Source organism: Lactuca serriola, chromosome 6 (assembly GCF_051521515.1).
Source record: "Lactuca serriola cultivar US96UC23 chromosome 6, Lser_US96UC23_V15, whole genome shotgun sequence".
In the NCBI taxonomy this organism is placed as follows: domain Eukaryota; kingdom Viridiplantae; phylum Streptophyta; class Magnoliopsida; order Asterales; family Asteraceae; genus Lactuca; species Lactuca serriola.
This window is the reverse complement of record NC_136413.1, coordinates 119,135,289-119,151,829: the sequence shown is the minus strand read 5'-3', so window position 1 is coordinate 119,151,829 and position 16,541 is coordinate 119,135,289.

Here is a 16,541-nt window from a genome sequence, read left to right as displayed (position 1 = left end):
ACCTTTATGGTACAAAGTGCACCATCTTCACGGACCACAAAAGTCTCCAGCATATCTTGAATCAGAAAGAGTTGAATATGAGGCAACGAAGATGGGTTGAATTATTAAACGATTACGAGTGTGAAATCAAATACCACCCGGGCAAGTCCAACGTGGTAGCTGATGCGTTGAGTCAAAAGGAGTACTCTAATCGTCGTGCGACAACTCTCTCAATAACCATCCAATCTCACCTAACTAATCAGATCGGGGTAGCCCAGTCAGATGCCATGAAGACGGAAAACAGAGCAAGCGAAGCATTACGCGGAATGGAAACGAACCTAGAAGTGAGAGAGGACGGAGTATACCATTTCATGAACCGTATTTGGGTCCCTAAACTCGGAGGATTTAGGGAGGTAGTCATGAAGGAAGCTCACAAAACGCGATACTCCATCCATCCTGGCTCGGACAAGATGTATTTGGATATTAAACAACATTATTGGTGGCCTAACATGAAGGCAGCAATTGCCACCTATGTTGGTAAGTGCCTTACTTGTGCCAAGGTAAAGGTGGAGTACCAGAACCCCTCAGGATTATTACAGCAACCGGTGATCCCTGAGTGGAAATGGGAAGGGATTTCTATGGATTTTGTGACCAAGCTACCCAAGACGCCGGATGGACTAGACACCATATGGGTAATAGTCGACCGACTGACGAAATCCGCCCATTTCCTGCCAATAAAAGAATCCTACAAGATGGAGAGACTGACGCGTTTATACATTCGAGAAATCGTGAGACTCCACGGAGTACCAGCGTCTATTATCTCGGATAGAGACAGTAGGTTCACTTCACGTTTTTGGCAATCACTTCAGAAAGCACTTGGAACCCATCTCGACATGAGCACCACTTATCACCGACAAACGGACGGTCAAAGCGAACGAACCATTCAGACGCTCGAAGACATGCTTCGCGCATGTGTGATAGACTTTGGGAAGTTTTGGGACATCCACTTACCCTTAGTTGAATTCTCTTATAACAACAATTACCATTCGAGCATCAAAGTCACTCCTTTCGAAGCACTATATGGACGTAAGTGTAGATCACCGTTGTGTTGGGCTTTGGTGGGCGACACCCAACTAAGCAAAGACACTAGCATCGGACAAGGCGCTAACGGGACCGGAGGTCATTCGTGAAACCACGGAAAAGATAGTTCAAATCAGAGCTCGATTACAAGCATCGCGTGACCGACAAAAGAGCTACGCCGATAAAGGGCGAAAGCCCTTAGAGTTTCAGGTCGGGGATCGAATGCTGTTAAAAGTTTCACCTTGGAAAGGAGTCATTCGTTTCGGAAAACGGGGAAAACTAAACCCACGATACATTGGACCTTTTGAGATCGTTGCCCGAATAGGTCCAGTGGCGTACAAAATGCAGCTACCCGCGGAGCTAAACAGTGTACACCCCGTGTTCCATGTCTCTGATCTAAAGAAGTGTCTATCGGATGAAACACTCGTCGTTCCCCTTGACGAGATTGAAATCAATGAGAATCTCCTGTTCTTTGAAGAACCGGTCAAAATTATGGATAGGGAGGTGAAGCGTACTAAGCAAAGTCGCATCCCGATCGCGAAAGTACGGTGGAACGCGAAGTGTGGGCTAGAATTCACGTGGGAACGCGAAGATCAAATGAAACAAAAGTACCCTCACCTATTCTAGCATTCTCAAATCTAGCTTTCAAAAGAATTTCGAGACGAAATTCCCTCTAACGGGGGGATGATGTCACAATAAGGAATTTTTTTGCCTTGTAACTACAACACTTAAGTCAAATTACGAATCCCAAAACATAAGGGCATGTATGATGCTTACTCTATGACAACAAAATTTCAATCAAATACACCATACAAGCACTACAAATAGTCAACAAGCAATTGGAAACCCTAGAAGTTCTTGTTTAGGTCCATTTTGGACTAGGACTTTCTTATTGGGCCCAAAGGACCAATAAGCTTCCAATTTGACTATCTTGGGCTTAGAACTCTTAAATGGGCTCTAATTGGACCCATTTCCAATTAATTCAATATTTTGGTCCATATTGGGCCTAGAATGAAATAGATTAATTATATGAACCATTTTGGACCATAATTAACCTAATCTAGCCTAATAAAGCATAAAAAACACATTTATATTTTTATGGGGCCAAAAATCACCCAACCTAACTATAACATGGGCTTAAGGGCAAAAAGCCCAAAAACCTCCTCTCACCCTCCCCATTCTCGGCCCAAGCCCAAAGGAAAGGAAGAAGTTGACTTATTGCATGACACCTCACTTTTATATGGGGGATATCCATGTTTTACACTTCAAACATCCGTGCAATCTCATCTTTCCATGCAAGCACTCTCTTCTTCTCTCTCTCTCTCTCTCTCTCTCATTCTCGGCCGATTCCAAACACACACACACACACACACAATTCTCTCACAAATCTCTCAAGGAAACTCCCTCCACTCTTCATCAAGATCTCGAATTTTAGAAGGTTTTTCAAGAAGATATTTCCATAAATTCTTCATCTAAGGTAAGATTATGCTTGGATCTATGATCTAGATTCTTTGTTTTATCAAAAATCTCTTTCTAATCCATGCAAAAATCATGATCACTCTCTTAGAAACTCCCTAAGTTCGAAATCAACAAGGGAAGACTTGTTAGAGCCGAAAACAACATCAAACTTCTTCCAATCTTCTCCAAAACCGAAACCCAATTCAAGGTGAGCTTCATACCCCCTATTTTTCGGTTTTTATAAGTTTTGTGGGGGAGAATACAAGCAAATGTGTAGATGTATGAGTATATGTATGCCTTGTGTGATTTCTATGCTTATATAGATATGATCATATGTGATTGTGGTGTTGGTACTAGTCAAAAAGAACTTAGAAACTGAGATCTACAATTTGTTGAATGAAATAAGTATAACTTATATTATTTCACACAAATCAAGTCTAGAAAAATAACCAAGTTGGTTAATATGAACATCTTTGGGCTTAAAACCCATTTTTGGGCTCAAAATGCTAAAAATACAAAACTAAAGGGCCCAAAATGACAAAATATAAATTCTGAAGATTGAGATGAGTCAAAACAGTTTCTAATATGTATTTTCTGAAAATTTAAACTTTTGAAGGGTTAAAATGTGAATTTTTAAACATAATGGGCCAAAAATGGACTTTTCGGCCCAATAAAGCCCCAAATTGCGAGATTTTTAATTTGGAGGGGCTGAAACTGTACATTTCTATAAAACAGGGGACTACTAGTGTACCAAGTCCATTTCAAGGGTTAAAAATGCTTTTCAAATTCAAAAGGGACCAAAGATGCACAAATTTTCCATTTTGGGTCAAAATTGTAAAAATTGCGAAAATGGAGGTTTCAACCGAACAAATTTCATTTTTAGGGACTAAAACTGTTTATCAAATAAATATTGGCTGAAAAATGTCTTTTCAACAAGTTTTGATATTAAAGTGTCAATAAAAATGGTTTAAGGACTAAAATGGAAATTCTTTTATATAAAGGGTTAAAAGTAAAAATTTTACCCAAGAAGGGGCATCAAAAAGAAAAATTCTAATGTTTAAAACAATAAATCCTTTAAGATAAAAAACGAGTACCATGGCTACCGGCGAAACGTAATACACCCTCAACACCAAAATCGTTACCAAAAGAATTGATTCGGTCTCGAATCAATAACGAATCAAAAATGAATAAACAAGGATACTTCAATACACACACGGAAATTTATGGGAAGTCAATACACACGCGGAAATTCACAAGAAGTCAATACACCATCTTTGGGCCCGAAAGTTTCAAATTGTGCTTGTTGGGCCTAGCTAGCCCAATGACATGATCTTTAGTCCCGAAGGAAACGCGCTTACATGTTGTTGGGTCTTATACGACCTAATTCCGTGTAAAAAGACTTTCAATAGCTTTTGTGTTGTTGGGCCCCAAGGGTCCTTTGGTACTGCTAGTAAAGTCGAGAAGTCAAATGCGAGTCGGGCCAAGGGCCTTTCGCATTCACGATAGCCTTGAACGGCTTATGGAAATAACGGGGGCTTTGCACCCCTTTTCTCATAGGTTGTGGGGTTATGAGAAGTCAGGGTGGTTGGATTAAGTGAGTAGTACGGACGACGCCTAAGGGATTGTTTGTATAGTTGTAAGCTAGTCATTTTCATTAATGCGTGATTATAACAACTCACAACCCATAATTAATCCAATGTCACCTGGAATTATCGAATACAAACGTCGCAACGGCATAACGATATATAAAACACGTAATTTAAAATATTAGGAAAACATCGGGTTTTCCTATGGATTTCAGCACTTACACCTATGTGATGCATACAAAGTCTAACAATTATTCACGCTTATAGAAATCAACAAGCATATTTACGGATCTTCACACTTTTTCTTACTTACAATAATCTTTTCAAAAAATATCGGATTTTCTGGTGGTTTTCAAAATAATACAAATCATTACTTTTCAAACATTACTTATGAACTCACCAACATTTCATATGTTGACGTTTTTCCAAAATACTTGTATTCTCAGGTAACAAGTAAATCGAAGGAAAAATGTACCCAGTGATATCATGATGTTTTGTTTAATTAATATCGAACAGTTTATGTTTTGGAATTGTAATGTGTAAAAACAATGTACTGAATGTAAACACTGATGGTTGTAATATTTCAATGCATGGTGATGAATGATGTTATGATTCATGTATATTCATTGTGATGGTATTCAATTGAGTCACAATAGCCCTCGGACGTTTCCGCCGTCTGGTTCGGGGGTGTGACAGTATCTATATCTCTCCCAAATCTCTCCAAGTATGAAATCTCGCACAAATCTCTCCAAGTATGTGAAATATCTCCCAAATCTCTCCAAGTATGTGAAAACTCTCCCAAATCTCTCCAAGTATGTGAAATCTCTCCAATATGTGAAATCTCTCCCAAATCTCTCCAAGTATGTGAAATATCTCCTAAATCTCTCCAAGTATATGAAATCTCTCCCAAATCTCTCCAAGTATGTGAAATCTCTCCCAAATCTCTCCAAGCATGTGAAATCTGTTCCAAATCTCTCCAAGTATGTGAAATCTCTCCCAAATCTCTCTATGTACCTTTCTCAGTCGAAAACATCCCAAAACCAAAGGAGAAAACCCAAAAGGACCCTCTTGGTCCGGAACCGTCTTAAGAGCCGGACAATTTCGCATCTTCGGACCTCCCTCAGCTTCGTAACTCCTTCACTCCAGAAAGTAGCTCCAAAATGCTCTGCTTCGGACTGGCTTGCACGCGATAGGAAGGCTTCGCCCGGACAACCTCGGATCAATTTCGGAAGCTGCTGACGCCGGGCTCCCTACTCTGGAACCTTAGAAATGACTTTGGAATTTCCACATTTGGCTCCGGAAATTACAAATTGACTCCGGAACCCTCGGAAATCCGAGCCCCACTCTGGATTTTCATCTATTTCAGACTTTTTAGTGATTTTAAGTGATTTTACTCCGAAAATTTCATCAGACTTTTATTTTTCATACTTTAAACACTCCAAACTCATATTTTGATATATAAGACCCTATATTATCATATTTTAAACCACATTTTGGGAGATGGTCATAAACTAAGGACAACATCTATTGGGTGAGACATTGTGTTAGAGTGTTGATTTCCCATAGAAGGTACTCCCTGAATGGTAAGAGTACGGGTGTAAATTGTTGTAAGTTATAACCAGAGTCTCTTGTAGGGAGAGCGTGATAATTGTGTATGGATCTATATTGGGATTGACACCCCACACCTTGCTCCTAGCTACAGTGGGACCTGCAGGTCTATGGGTGACAAATGTCATAACAAATTCTAAACGTCTGAAAAACGTAGTAGCAGGTCATCTAGTCGCAGTATGGTTATAGCGACTCACATAGGGAGTTAACAACACTTCAAGTTTATGGGAACTCTAATTTAAAAAGCGTTTTATCTACTTAAAACTGCTTACTTCGTTAAAATTTCGAAACACACATACACTCGGTCTTAGGATTTAAGACTACATAACATTTATTTAGGAAAATAAGGGATTTTTCTTTGGTATACAGTACATTTACAAACAAAGGATTTCAAACTCTTCATCAAAAAGCTGATGAACTCACCAACTTAATTGTTGACAATTTTTCGATATTACTTGTATTTTCAGGGAATCAGTGAAACAGGAAATCAGCAGCTCTTTGAGGATGGGACGTTAAATCGTCAAACCTTTGATTTTTTTGTCATCATTGTGTAATTGAATTTTAAACATGTAAACTCATACTGTGGTGTAACTTTTTCAATTATATTTATGATGGTTGTGTTTACTTTGAGCACTATTATACCGTTGTTGTGATACTATACATGAAGTCCTCCACCCCCTGATGTTTCCGCCATCCTTGGTTCGGGGGTGTGACAAATTGGTATTAGCGCATTGTTTATAGTGAACATAGTATATCAAACCACATAAGATATACAAACTATAAACACAAAGGGACTAAGATTCTCTGATTAACTATTTTTCTCTACAATTATACTTTTAAAAATAAAACATTATTCTTATGAAAAGGTATAACTACATACATGCATACCGGTATAGTGTCACGTCTAAGGAAAACGCGAAAGTTGAAAATAGAGGAGTTGTGCATTGTGATTATGCCTTGGGATATGCAATCAAGTCTGGGAGGAATATAGCCCGATCAACTATATTCGTCCCAGAAGTGACTAGTATATGCCAGGGGATAGTCATAATGGACAACAAGTCTATCAACCTACCAACTCCCATACAAGTATAGGTCTAAGAATCAAACAAAACATTTAACTTACTATAGGAGTATTTTATGCACTAAAACAGAATACATCTAGATTCATTATGTGCCTATTACACCCCTATTCTCGTATAGACGACATGGAAGGATTTCATCTACCCGACGATCCCTACTTTCCGAACCAAGGAAGATATAAGCAGAACCGGAAGAGGATCCCGAGGAAGTATTCGAGGAGGAGCCTGAGGAAGACCCCGAAGAGGCCAGAGAAGAAGAAGAACTCGAGGGGGAAAAAGAAATTGACGAAGAAGAACCCGAAGAAAAATTGGATATAAGCAGAACCGGAAGAGGATCCCGAGGAAGACCCCGAAGAGGCCGGAGAAGAAGAAGAACTCGAGGAGGAAAAGGAAATTGATGAAGAAGAACCCGAAGAAGAATTGGAGGATGAAAAAGAAGATGAGGAGTCGAAGGAGGAAGTCATTAACCCTCCCTACATCGCCAGGGTGCCTGCAAACCGTTTCGGCCACAACGGGCCTGAGCCCCATTGAACAATAGTGATCGAGAGGTGGAGTCGTCAACAAGGACAACGATCACCATATGGCGATTGGTGGGGTTAGTACGACCTTAGCCATGGGGGACCGGCTGACAGAGCCCTCCCCGTTATGGTCTAGCAAATCACGAACCTAAGGAACCAGAATACGAAAATGGCAGATCAGGTTCTGGATCTCAACGTTGTTGCAGAAGCCACCAATGCACGCACTAGGGATTTGGAAAGAGACTCCTATCCCGTGGACCAAATCATCGAGGACCTTACCGCCGCTCGGGCGGAGGTAAGGGAGTAACAGGTGAGGCACACAACTCTCGAGGAGAGAGTGATCGTGGCCGAACGCCAGATTGCGGAGCTTCGGGGAGCCTCGACCTTGTCTCAAGGCAACAATGGGCCAGCTGATACCACCCGCCTTGAGTAGTGTTTGCACTACTTACATTTTCTTATAAACTAGGTGTACGGGTATGCGTTGGGGTTACTCTTTCTTGCAAGTAGTTTTGACCCTGCGTCTAAGTGATTACACTAGTCAAAGGGTTCATGTGCTGTTAAAATTTTCTGTTACGTTGATATAATGTATACCTTGTATAAGGTCAAGTTTTCCTAAAGTCATGTACTAAAGTATATCAATGAAAATTTGCACGCATTTTATTTTATTGGGAGTTCTCCTCAGATTGCATAATATAGCATTACAAATAATTTACTTATGGTAACTCTGAGATTATTTAATATATACCTCGAGGTTATATGTAATTAAGGAGCGATCAACTTAGAAATTGTGAGTTCGCCTTGGATCCTGTTCCTTTTTTAGTTGTGGACTCAGAGCAGACTCATTAAGTTCGACGGTCTATCGGACCTTAGTTGCACACAACTAGTATACACTGAGTGGTCTTAGGAGTGGATCAGGCATGGATCAAAGATTACAAGATTTCAATTGAAGTCAATGGAAGCAGGGCCGTCATCGCTTTGATGCAGTGGTTCGAGAAGAGCGAATCCGTCTTCGAGATCCATGTGTGCCCCGAAGCAAGCAAAGTCAAATTCACAGCTTTCAGCTTCACCCGAAGGGCCGTTACTTGGTGGAACGGCCACATAAAATCACTTACACTCACCGTGGCTAATTCAATAAGTTGGGAAGACTTGAAAACTATGATGCTGAAGGAGTATTGCCCAAGGGGTGAAGTGCAAAAATTAGAGCAAGAATTGTGGAGTCTCATGATGACGGGCTCTGGCCTTGCAGCTTACACTGCCTGATTCAATGATTTAGCACTCCTATGTCCGGCGATGGTCACTACGGAAAGCAAGAAGGTGGAACGATACCTCTGGGGACTATCTTCTGATATTCAAAATAGCGTTTTGGCCTCAAGGCCAACCACCTTTGACAGTGCCAAGGAGTTGTCACAACAACTCATCAATTATCGGACCAACCATGTCAACGTGACAACCACCTCCGATCAAGCCAAATGAGGAAGCAACAAGAGGAAGTTCGAGAACAATAAAAAGAAGCAACCGACGCAGGACCCCACCAAGAAGAAACAAATTGTTACCATTCATGCTTCCACTACTCCTTCCACTCCAGCACCACTGAGACAATATGCTGGAACCCTTCCCAAGTGCAACAAGTGCAACTTTCACCCCAACGGCCCTTATCGGGAAATACACTGCAACATCTGTAACAAAAAAGGGGCATACCACCCGTTTTTGTAGGGTGTCTGCCCAACAAGCCAACCCGGCTACCAACACCGGAGCAAGCCGGGCCTGTTACTGTTGCGGGGAAACTGGGCACTACAAAAGGGACTACCCAAAAGCTAAATACGCAAGCATTGGCGGTTTCACAAGGATCTTGGCCTTAGGACAAGGGGAAGCAAGGGAAGATCCCACGGTGGTTTCCGATACGTTTCTCCTGAATAAGTCATATGCATGCATATTATTCGATAGTGCAGTGGAGAGGAGTTTCATTAGCCACAAATTTAAACAATTATTAAAACAAAATCCCCAATCACTCATTCAAAATCGATCTATTGCCGGTTTCAATAAAAAGCTTTAACATCATCATTGGCATGGATTGGTTATGTTCACATCGTGTTGAAGTTCTGTGTTACGAAAGGGCCGTTTGCTTTAATTTTCCGAGTGGCGAAACTCTTGTCGTCTACAATGACAAACCTAGTGCAAACCTAGAAATCATCTCTTGCGCCAAAGCCCAAAAGTATCTCCGCAAGGAATACTACACCTTCTTAGCCCACGTAGTAGATAAGAAACATGAGGTGAAGAACATCAAGGACATTCTGGAGGTCAGTAATTTCTCGGACGTATTCCCAAAAGACCTTCCCGGAGGTCCACCCGCACGACAAGTCGAATTCCGAATCAACCTAATTCCCGGAGCTACCCCCGTAGCCAAAGTGCCTTACCGCCTAGCGCTAGCCGAGATGCAAGAACTATTGGATAAGGTGTCGAAGTCCATAACTATTTCTGGTATGTACTTGACCCGACCCGATATGGTCTATTTGGGTTACATGGCTCCATGCAATGGGATAAACTAAAATGGGAGAAATAACACCTATGGTTTATTAATATATTATAAGTTCTAAAATATTAATAACATTATTTAATTAGTTTGATTAAGAATTAATTTAGAATTAATTAAGTGATCAAAAGATAAGTAATTAAATATATGGGTAGCTTATGTAAATCTTCCATAGCTTATATAGTGGGCTAAGAGGCTCCATGGATTATCAAGTTGGGTTCCACCCATATGATGCTTCATGGAGTTAACCCATGGAACATGTGTCACACCCCCAAAACCAAGAACGGCGGAAACGTCCTGGGGTGGAGGACGTCATGTAATGTATCACAACAACGCAAAGTAGTAAACAAGCAACAACATCGTCCATTGCATTAATAATAATAGTTTAATACATGTGTGTTCTTTCATAGTAATAAGACATTATGAGAAGTAATCAAAATAAAAGACGAGTCTTGATTGCTCCATCTTCGCAAAACCTGGTCATCGTTACTGTCTACTGGTGACCTGAGAATACAAGTTATTTTTGAAAGTGTAGGTCAGCATTTAAGCTGGTGAGTTCATAAGTATTTAATGTCATCGTTTGTATGAGTATGAAGAAAAAATTTGGAATTATTCAATGTAATTGTTCGTATAAGTATGAAGAAAATGTTTGGAATTAATCAATGTAATTGTTCGTATAATTATGAAGAAAACGTTTGGAATTAATCAATGTAATTGTTCGTATAAGTTTGAAGAAAAAGTTTGGAATAAATCAATGTAATTGTTCGTATAAGTATGAAGAAAATGTTTGGAATTAATCAATGTAATTGTTCGTATAAGTATGAAGAAAACATTTGGAATTAATCAATGTAATTGTTCGTATAAGTTTGAAGAAAACGTTTGGAATTAATCAATGTAATTGTTCGTATAAGTATGAAGAAAACGTTTGAAATTAATCAATGTAATTGTTCGTATAAGTATGAAGAAAACATTTGAAATTGTTCTACATTTGTAAAAAAACTGAACAAAATGGTTTGTACATGTTTGAAAGTTTCTAGAAAATCCCATATTTTCTACTAGTATAAAAGTAGTCTTCTACCAAGACTCGACTGTTTTGTATGTTTACCTTTAGAAATCCAATATCTGTTCATAAGTGTGTGTGTAGTTTAAAAACTCCAAAAGTATAACAAAATGATGTTTTTTCATGCCTAAATAATAGATTTGTGTAAATATAAAATCACTAAGGCATTTGATAAACCCGTAAACCAATGTGTTTCTAATACTCCATGTGAGTTTTATAACCATACTAATGACCCAGACGGCCTGTAACAACGTTCTTTAGGCATTGAAATGTTATGACGTTCGGCCACGTTATGGGGGAGAAAGTCTTATCCTCTTCCGTTGATTGGAAGCTCTCAGTCACTTACCGGGTCGCGGCAAAGCTGTGCCACGTCGTGGCAAGCCTGACAGCCTCAGATTTCGGGCCTCGAACTTGTAAAATCCATAACATTCGCATACGAGCTCCATTTTCTATGTTCTTTATATGCACACGTAGCTGAAAATATGCTCTACAACTCTCGTTTAGACTTTATTGGCTAATTTTGACTTTATTTTTAATTATTTATTTTTAATGGGCCGGGATTCGAAAATTCCGTTAAAAATCCATAACTTCTTCATCCGATGTCCGTTTTCGTCAGACTTTTCATCGTTGCACTACTATTGTTGAGACCTTCGATTCTCATTTAGGTTGTTTTGGCCAAAAGTGTCTCGATCTCTATTTCGAGTTTTTAGCTGTCTACTACTATATCCGGATCTTGGAAAAATCATAACTTCTTCATACGAAGTCAGATTTGGACGTTCTTTTTATGTACGCTCGCGGTTTAATGTCATCTACAACTTTCATTTAGATATTTAATGCTAAAAACTACTATATTGAAATTTCGCATTTTTCGTTTAATCGGTGTTGCCGGTTTTGTCGGGAATTTTAGAATAGCTATAACTTCTTTGTTATAACTCGGATTTTTGTGTTCTTTATATGTATGAAAACCTTGTTACGATTCCTACCACTTGATTTAACCCAAATAAGATTTTAGGAAAGTTATATTTTGACCTAAATTTGACTGGTTTTACATTACATTGTCTCCAAATATCGGGTTGTCACATCATCCCCCCGTTAGAGAGAATTTCGTCCCGAAATTAGAGTTTAAGCAGAATTGATAAAGATGCTACTGTTAGAAATTTTATTTGCTCCTTGAGTTCTTAATTGAACTCGGGCCCTCGCTTGGCATTCCAGCGAACCTTTCACTATCGAGATACGGCTTTGCTTCTTTCGTTTGACTTCACTGGTGTGCTAACTCTTCTTGGTCGAATGTATGTTGAATGTTTTGTGGTTTGTAGGAGTATACCCTACAAGTAGTGTCTCTAGATCTTCAGAGCAATTACCGCTGCTCATGACGCAAGATCACATGTTGAATAGTTAACTTCCTGTGCCTTAAGGTGTCTTGAGGTATAGGCAGTGACCTTTCCTCTTGCTTAAGAACACAACCAAACCCTTGGTTGTATGCATCGCATTACACCACAAAATATTCTATCCCTTTTGGGAGGGATAATATTGGTGCGATGCATCAGGCTTACTTTTGCGTTTGGAACGCTCTTTCTTGTTTGCAGACAAGTCCGGTACTCCTCCAAGGGAGAAACTTGGCCTAAAGAATCCCCTTCTGAGGGGTTTGTTAAGCTCGCTAGGAAGTTCTTGCATCTCAGTTGGAGCTTGACGATATGGTGATTTGGCTACTGGGGTAGCCCTTGGAACTAAGTCGATTCTGAATTCGACTTGACGCCGTGGTGGTAGTCTCGGTAGTCCTTCTGGAAAGGTGTCGGGAAAGTCGCGAACTTCTTGGATGTTCTGAATGTCCTTCACTTCTTGGTATGTCTCGGCGATGTGTGCAAGGAATGCATGATATTCCTTTCGTAAGCATTTCTGAGTTTGCATACACGAAAAGATGAGAGGGTTCGTACTTGGTTCGTCTCTGTAAATAACTATACCTTCGTTGTTTAGGGAGGTTAGGACGAACTGCTTTATCAAATCACCCAATGTCGGCTTGATGTAGACTTAACCAACTCCTACTGATTATGATGTCAAAACCTTGGGGTGGATTAGCTGTCGTGAAGATTTAAAAAGAAAGTATGACTACTCATGAATTAGGGAAAAGGATAGGTATTTCTAAGTTTATTCTCACGAAAGCACGATCACTCTCAGACTTGGGCAGTATCCGTCCTGAAGTTCATAGTAGAACCAATACCAGGTTCATCAATCACAGTCTCAGGGATACGAGTCGTATATAATTAAGATTGAAACTGTGAGTCTTTGGATTGAACTTGACGTACTGCACGAGTGATACTTCGGGGAGGTTTGCTGAGGTTTCTTTGGAAAGGGTAAGAAACATGAGGTACTCTACGCATGAGTACTTCGGAGTTCTGAAGGGATAGTTTCGTTAGAAAGATGATTTCGGAGAAACAGATTTACGCACGAAACTGGTATTGTGAGGATCAAATAGACTCTGATCGTATGATGAAATCGAAATCACTTGGAAATAAAGGCACTAGATTTGATCATAAAGGCGTTACAGACAAAACACAACAGTGCAACTTTTTAACAGAGTTACAGTACTTTAGAGTAACTACAGGAATACTGCTGCGAACAAAGTATACTATAAAAGGCAAGTATACGCATCACGAGGGTCCCTTAATTGATGGGATCTCGCAAGAGATAAGACTCGAGTTGCACTAGTTTTAAACATGTTTTAAAAACATACATAATACTGACGATTGGAAGTGAACCTATACTATAGTAAGGTCCTTCGTTACATCTTTCCATTATGAGGTCAAACTCCTTTAGATTCACTATCATTCTCCTCTGTTGGACAGTCCCTCTTGAAGTGTCCCATTACGCCACATAGATGGCATATTCGAGATATTTCGACATTGGTGGTTGAAGTAATGTGTTGGATCCGATTCTTGCAGTAACAGACAATGTGTCCCGTTTTATTGCAGTTTAAGCACTGAATTTTCCGACAAGGTCCATGATGGTGATAGTTGCATTTGTTGCACTTTGGGAGGTTTCCAACATACTGTCTAGCCGGGTTAGGGATAAATGGGATACTAGAAGTGATGGTAGTAAGAGGTACATAAGTCGTGGCTGTGAAGGTTCCCACAGGTTGTTGTCTTTTGCTTGCCCCTTGGGGTGATTTGCCTTTAGCCTTAGCCTAGAACTTTCGTTTGTTATTCTTGGGCTTGAGATTCGGGGTGTCGTGGTAGTTTGTTGCTCGTTGAGGTACTTGATTGTTACTTGGATTGGAATTATTGTTAACAATCCTGCTAGAATTCGCGTTGTTAGCGTTAAGGTGGGTCAGAACAGCTGACACGGCAGCCGAGACTGCAGCTTGAAAGGTAGCTGCATCAATCTGAAGTGTTGGTGTTTGGTTGATGGGTTGATCGTTTTTCTACGGCGACATGATTCTGTTACACGGAAAGAAAAATGAATTTGTTAGCGAGTATGGTTGAACCTAGATGTAGTTCAATTGTTCACGTATGGAATAGAAGTATGTTCTCGAAGGTTTGACCTACATCCCTATAATGCAGTCCTAGTACGGAATATGAGTATGTTCACGAAGGTGTGACCTACATCCCTATGATGCAGTCCTAGCACGGAATATGAGTATGTTCACGAAGGTGTGACCTACATCCCTATGATGCAATCCTAGTACGGAATAGGAGTATGTTCACAAAGGTGTGACCTACATCCCCATGATGCAGTCCCAGTACGGAATAGGAGTATGTTTACGAAGGTGTGACCTACATCCCTATGATGCAGTCCTAGTATGGAATAGGAGTATGTTCAAGAAGGTGTGACCTACATCCCTATGATGCAGTCCTAGTATGGAGTAGAAGTAAATTAATATAATGGTCTCAAAATGCTTATCTTCCAAACCAGGGTATTATTGGTTGGTGGATAACATGATCCAACCTTTGAAAGAGACTTGGAAGTGATTCTAGAGTTAAATAACCATAGTCCAATAACTTGACTAGATGGGGTTTCAGATAGACTCCAATGAAAGCATGATGAAAGCATTTGAACAAAGATTGACACGGAAGTTAGCCGACTGTCGATATCATTGATGCTTAAGATTTAATAGGTTTGGGGAAATTGACCTTGTTGTAGGTCTTACATCATATTCGGAGTAGAAAAGTCTTCGACAGCATAAAGACTTAAATAAAAGTACTTACAGTACAAGGTAATTACATAGAAAGTACTACACAGAACGTAGACATGAATACAGTTCTTTAAAACAAAGAAGTAAGGAAGGTATCTCCTACTGGCGACGTTCACCCCTATGGTGAACCCTTAGTTCGGTTAGTTGACATTCCATATCAAGCAGGTATCTCTCGTACACCCTCTGGCGTACTTGGAGCTCTATAACTTCGGATCAGGTTTCAGCTAGTGCTTGCAGCAGGGTCTCATGGTTTCTCTCAGATCTCTCACTTGTGATCAAGGCGATTGGTGCGAATGGTATGCATTCTTGCATTGGTATTAACCTCTTCGATACGTTGGGGAGCCGTCCTGCCCTGAATTTCGTTTCAGGCAACTCTACGGATTAGGATTGGTAGAACTCTGTCTGCTGAGCTTCCTTCATTTACGTTGTAGAAGCTTTGGTTTCCATTAAACGGCATAGGTTGATGTTGCTCTTCACTCCATGTTTCCACGCATTCTACCCAAGGAGGCGTCGGCCCTTGAAAAGACGGACGAGGGTTACGATTTGTAACAAGAGCCATCGGGGTAGGTTCTCTACTTCAGGTTCGGAGTCAGACCCTTCAGCAAAGCCTTCAGCTTTGTGAACATCCATAGGGATTTGGTGATCAACCACTGGCTCCTCTCCGAGCCATCCATCATTGTCGTGGTTAGGGTAGTACGGGTTGCCGTGGGGATGGAATCCAGCCATGATCTCTACGCGAGAAAAGGGATACTAAGAACTAACTAAATAGACGAACTAACAAAGATAATTATAAGATGATCTTTATCAGTTTCTTCAATACTTGTTTAGTGCATACCAGTTATATGTATTTAGGATAGGATAGACCTTCGAATAAGTGACCATAACCCTAAGCCCCCAACCCAACGAGGACAGGACATAAAGAAAAGATTCACAAATTCTAAGTCTATGACATCCTAGTACATATAACCTTAGTGTATCTACTAAACAACTATTGACCTACTTATAAAAATCTATTTAGTTCTCAGATAAGCAATTATAGTAACCCTAAATACCCCTATGGTATTTCATTGTGGTCGTGTTGGTAAGTTTTTAGACTTGTTGCCACATCACAACCATTCTTGGGCATATGCTAATCACTCCTCGGACCAGCATAGTTGATTAGGCTATGCCATTCCCAGGACTGACCATACATCCCCAAGCTTACTTGTGATATTCAACAATCGTAATACTTTTGTTCTTGTCATTTAGACACTGATTTTAGTATGAATGCAGGCACGTATACTTAATTAAATATTTTATTATTTAAAAGTATAAACTCTTGGTCAAAGTATTTTAATCCCATTGTATTTATAGTTAGTATATCTTTTATGGGTTTATATACTCAATTCACTAAAAACAATGCTCTGATACCAATGTGTCACACCCCAAAACCTAGAACGGCGGAAACGTTCTGG